The sequence below is a fragment of the Lolium perenne genome, chromosome 4 (assembly GCF_019359855.2).
Source record: "Lolium perenne isolate Kyuss_39 chromosome 4, Kyuss_2.0, whole genome shotgun sequence".
Lineage (NCBI taxonomy): Eukaryota > Viridiplantae > Streptophyta > Magnoliopsida > Poales > Poaceae > Lolium > Lolium perenne.
The window spans coordinates 217,972,584-217,978,414 of record NC_067247.2 but is presented as its reverse complement, the minus strand read 5'-3'; the positions used below and the strand labels follow the sequence as shown (position 1 = coordinate 217,978,414).

General features: G+C 42.8%; 1 long non-coding RNA gene across 1 annotated transcript; it reads left to right on the top strand.

Annotated features, from left to right (window-relative positions):
- Positions 1-1,315: 1,315 nt before the first annotated feature.
- Positions 1,316-4,209, top strand: LOC127295008 (uncharacterized). The gene is made up of 4 exons (XR_007847371.2): positions 1,316-1,487; positions 2,371-2,445; positions 2,611-2,723; positions 4,144-4,209. It is a non-coding gene; the product is annotated as an uncharacterized lncRNA (long non-coding RNA).
- Positions 4,210-5,831: the final 1,622 nt, after the last annotated feature.

The following is a 5,831-nucleotide window of genomic DNA, read 5'->3' as shown; positions in this document are numbered from 1 at the left end:
ATCCACCACATTGTATTCCCTCATTCTCCAATTCTTGATCATGTAGATGATCATTTGATACTTTCAAATCACTTCCCAATTGACCTCTTATTTGAAGAGAAACTTATATTTCCTCGTACCTATCTCACCCCTCTATTCTCTTCCATCATCATTCTTGACCTCATGAATTGATGAATTGATGTCACCATATTCATCATTGTTATTGTATCATTATATCCATCACTATCCTTTTAAACCTTAGACTCTTTACCACTTGAAGGAACCTATTTTCTTTGCATAACACAAGTGGTGTCGTGTGTCTTGCTTAGGCACTTGGGTACCATGTGTCTCATCTTGTTTGGAATGGCCAAGTCTCAAAATCTTGTGGCGGCCATCTCCAAAATAGCTTGCACATGAAAACTTGTACACCCCCATCACCATCACGCTCTTCCTCCATCTCTAGCTATTTTATATTTTCCTACACATCATCTAAGCCACCATCTCGGCAAGGAATTATGTAGCTCCTCCATGATCTACATGCATGATGGGAACTCCCTTTTGATGAATCATTTTTGCATGACATAAGAATGGAGCCGGCCATTGTATGTGCATTCAAATTTCGGCCAGCCCTCTTTTCCTCACTGCCTTCCTCCACAAGGCTTACCTCCCAACTACCCCAATCACTAAATGGGCAGCCACCCACCATAGCCAATGAAAAAAGGAGGCAGCCACCCCTCTCCCTCTATAAATTGGCCCTAGCCGGCCACCACCTCCCCTTTGGCTTCATTTCCTTCACTCTCCACTCCCCCACACTCTCCCCCTACCTCTCCCCACGAGCTGCTGCCCCTCCCAAGCTTCATGGCCGGCCATGGCCATGGAAGGCACTCCAAGATGAAGCTCCCTCCTCCCTCAAGCTCCTCCTCACCATGAGAGCCTCCCTCTCCTTCTTCTCCCCAACCCTAGATGGTTTTCTCTCCTCTCCTCTTCCTCCATTGCTAAGATTGGATCTTGATGCAGGTGCATGTTGGTCCAAGCATGGAGAAGCTTGAGCTATCCTCAGATCTGAAGTTCTTGAGCAAAGTTCGTCCAAATCCTTGCAGTAATTTCTGCTATCTTGCTGTTTCAGATTCTGGTACGAACTTGTAAAATCCACCAAATCTCGTGCGCAGATCCAAATCGAGTGATTCAAAGTTCCTCAGATAGATACGGAAAATATCTACAACTTGGAGTTGGTCTCATCCTCAAATTCGTTACGGATTGCCCGTGGTAAATAAAATTCTGTAAACATGCAGATTCACTGTTTGTTAGATTTGCGCCGTTTTACGAAACCTTTTTGAGCAAACTCAACTGTAGGTGAAAGCCCTCTTCAATACCTTCATTTTGGCAGTGGTTTCACTTCGATTGACCTCCTGAAACTGAAATGGTTCACATATCAAGATCTGGTCAGATCTGGCTTTGTCGAATTAAACCAGGAGCTTGGAAACGAATTTTGGAGTGAAACAAGTTGGGTAAGAACCACCTATTCAATACCTTTCAGATGCAGCTTACTTAATATTTTTATGAGTTGTGTACGATTTTTGGTGAATTAAACTTATTCTGTGTGTTCTGCAGACATGGCTGTTAGCTTTTAAATCATCAAAAATCCATTTTTGAACCTAATTGTGTGATTCCAATTCGGTAGGATTACTGAATGTTTTCTTAATCATCTCAAACAAGTTTCAAACATTTATCTGTTGTGTAAATCCAGAGAGAAAGAAAATGGTACAGACATGCAGTAAACTTGTAAATCCATTTGTGAGAGTTTCAGAAACAATTTGAACCCAAATCCAATTGTGTATGCATCTCTGTTTAATTACCTTTCAAATGCCTGTGGCCTCATATTTTTAGGATTTTTCTACGATTTATGGCTTACAGATCTTTTTTTCTGTACAGTCAGATTCAAACAAATTTCTAAAATTGTAGGTTTAGTATTTTTGGGTGATTCCAATTGGGTTAGTCTTGTATTAGTACTGGCTATCTAGGAAAAATATTATTAGTCTCTGTTCATACATATTTGTTGCTGTTAGTGATGTTTATGTGTGGCATGCATTGTTGAAGCAAAACTTTTCGGTTTATTTAAAACCCTTGACCAACTCTTTTTAGTAGAGGTGGGCAACCTTTGTTTTATGCTTGCAAAACAAAACCTCTGCAACCTAACTTTAGCTCTTTTGTTTTGCTTAAGTTTTCAAATGACGTGGTATATGGTTTGCTTCCTATTTTTGTATAGTGTTAAGTGAGCAAATTAAATTAGGAAAACTGTTTTCTACTTTTCCAAAAATGTTTGAAAATGTTTTGTGAATGTATTTGATGTCAAACTAATGCTCTTGTCCTCTTTATGATGTTATATACCAGGGGGTACTTAGCTTGTTCCATGGTGGTACCTAGAGAGGCAATTGCTAAGTCGTGGCACTCTCATACCTTTACTAGGTAAATAAATGGGTTTTCTAAATTAAAAATCTTAAAGTTGTTTTGTGGTATCTATAGGTCCTTAGTATGTTATACCTTGGCTGCATGGTTAGTTGTTGATTGTTGAATGTTGTCTTGTTGATGCAATGTGATTGATTGCGTTCCTTTTATATTTTCCGGCGATAGATGCGAACAATTCCGGAGAAGAAGAAGAAGTGGAATCGGATGAGAAGATTATTTATATTGTTGGAATTCTTATATTGATGGAATTGAAGAAGTACAGGGACAAATAAGCCAAGGCAAGCCATTTACTTTGACTCTTTGTTGTCCATGATCTTGGTTGAGATCTTTCTATCCTTGGTCTCTTGATTTCTTGCGTCTCCTTGGGTTTGCTTAACTTGATTCTTTTACACACTTGCCACTAAGTGTGTAATGTCCCCTCTCGATATATTGCGTACTTGCTCTAAGTATGTGAATCACATTTCACCACCTTTTGACACCCTAATTCTAGTAAACACTTGGGATAATATCATTAAAATTGCTCTACTTTTTGATCATCTCCATTCATGCTCAATTGGAGTATGGATGACCTTGATACCCCTTCTTGTTATGATGGCAACCATTATGCTATTATACATCTTAGTTCACACATAAACTTTAGGTTGGGAAAACCCTCAAGGTTTTACCTTGTTGTAAAAGTTTTTGTTAAAACCTTGGGTATAATGTTATGCCCAAGTGAGAATTTGAGAAAGGAAAGGATTTGGTAAAAATGATGGGAATGAGAAAGTGGTTGGGATATTACGAAAACTTTGGCGCCTAAGTACTCACCCATGACAACAAACTAGCGCAACCACATTACTCCAACATGGGCACGGGGCTTAGCTCGACGTTCGTTCTCTTTAGCATGAGGCACCGCATAACTATACAATTGTACGGATACCCCCGAGTCCGGGTTGTCGAGGTTGGGACAATAGTATAACGGGAGGCCTTCGGGGCTGACCCGTCCGGAAGACACTATGGGTCTCCTGGCTTGGCGGTGGAGCCACGCTCAAAAGGAGGTGAGCTGCCACGGTGCCGGGGAGGTACATACTCCATAGGGTAGGACCTCTTGCTAATTAGAATGGGCGAAAGGCTTCGACTGGTTATCCGATACCCACATACTTTCGTATGATGGCCCGGGGATGATCCCGGTGGATTTATCAGATCTTGTGGGGAAAGTGTGCAAACTCTGCAGAGTCAAATCTATTCGAATAGCCGTGTCCGCGGTCATGGACGGTTGGATTGGCTGTTGCTTAGCCTGATGTGTTTTGTTTGTGAAAATGTTTGACAAAGGAAAGAAACGGGTTTTGTGTTGGAGTACTTGGAGTACTGGTAAAATGGTTGATGACCACAATGAGGTGGTCGGAAAGGAATTGATAAAAATTGGGTCTACCCTTCCTAAGCGTTTATGTCGTGAAAGATCTTCCTAAATTAAGTCTAGTAGTGAGGTCTTAGATATATTCTCTCATCTCCTTCACCCATGAAGTTGAGATGCTAACTCCACTAAAACACTTCTTCTCTTCTACATAACATATTCTTGTTATATAAGTGGTCATTCCCTCTTGATCTCCTAGTTAGTCCTCGGTACCTTGTTCTCCTTGATATGTTACTTTGTAAATGGTTTGCGAGTACAATTCCAAATGTACTCACGGCTTTGTCCCTGGCTATTTACTTGGCCAGACTTGAAGGAGTTCGACAGATGAAGAAGGAGTTGGCGACGTCTATGCGAGCTAGGAACGTCTTCCCGATCGGTTACTGTAGGGTTATGGCAGATGACTTGGGTACTGCGCTGCTGAAGTGATGATGCTACTCTGATGTTTAGTTAGGCCCTTCGAGGCTATTATGTAATTATCGGTCATGTGACCATGTTGTAATTTTCTTATTCCGCTTTGTAATTGGATGGTGTAATTTGATATCAGTTCGGTTATGTGTTCACGGCGCACTGATCATGGGATCGTGAACTGTATACATAACAGGGAATTTCGGACAGCTAGTCCGGGGTCCCCACAGAACTATGCACTTTACACAACCTAATTCTTCCACTTACATTCAGCGCTACGCACCAGTAGTACCTCCCATGTTTCCTTCACCATCCCGATGCCGAGCTTGCGGGAATATGGCGGGCCCATGTACATACCCCGCATATAACACCTCCTATGGCTCTATCTACCTTTCTAATAACTCCTTCACAGAGTTACAGGTATGTATTCTCAGTGGTTTAGCATGAATTGGCATATAGTAAAGTCTTGTTTTTAGTCTTCCTGCTTCTTACATTAGTATCAATTTTCACCTGCAGACTGTACCTTGTGAACTTCGTCCAATGATTAACCAGATGTGTCCGCATGAAGGGTCTTTCACTATGCATGGCAATGGCAAATTGATGAACACTTACACGGTCTATGAGGTGTATGTCTACAAGACGCAGGCCATCACATATTTGTATGGACATGATTGGAGAAAGTTTGCTTTTGACTACGGTCTGAAGAAGGGCGACGAGCTGAGCATCAGAAACTCAAACGGGCAGATATACGTAACTGCTTACAGAGTTGGAGACACTTCCAAATATATAATATGTAACTTTTTTGTACTCATATCCTTTGATTACTGCATTCTGAGCAGTTGTTCTAAACCATTCCCTCTGTTCTAGCTTGCTGGGTTAACATGATCAAAGCTGCAGATCCCCTGATGGAACAGGAGCGGATGTCACAAAGGGCACCCTCTCCTGCACGGGGACCGGCTTCCCACTCTCCTGCATCAGCACCGGTTCTGTACTCGGCACCGTTTATTGCATCTACCCAGCAGGCCCCTACATCAGCATTGGTTCACGTAGATGCCCCATATACTACACCTGCCCAGCAGGCTCACCGCATCACTTGGTTCCTCTAGCTGCACCGTTTACTGCACCTGCCCAACAGTCTCTGCATCAGCACCGGTTCCTCTAGAGGTACCGTTTATTGCACCTGCCCGCCAGTCTCTGCATCAGCACCAGCTCGTGTACCAGCCCAGGCTCCTGCACCTGCCCAGCCAGATCACCGAGGTCTCGGCTCATTGCTTTGTGGCCACCCGTGTGGTGACCAGGACGCATCTGAAGGCTATGTTCGTGAGTATATGACAGCATAACTGCTCTTATCTTGATGTCTTCTCTGCTCAAAGTCTCACATGGTTCAGTCTTCAGTGCATTGGTGCCATTGACTAATTATTGTTGGTATCTCTTGCTTTGAATCAGAAATTGCCTAAAAGTATCGCCAAGGATCTCAATGCTGGCCGAAGGGCCAAGATTTCCCTCGTCATGGAGAGTGAAGGTCTCACCGTGGAGGGACGGTACTCCGTCAGTCCCACAGATGGCCGCTTGGTTGTTACTTCCAGGT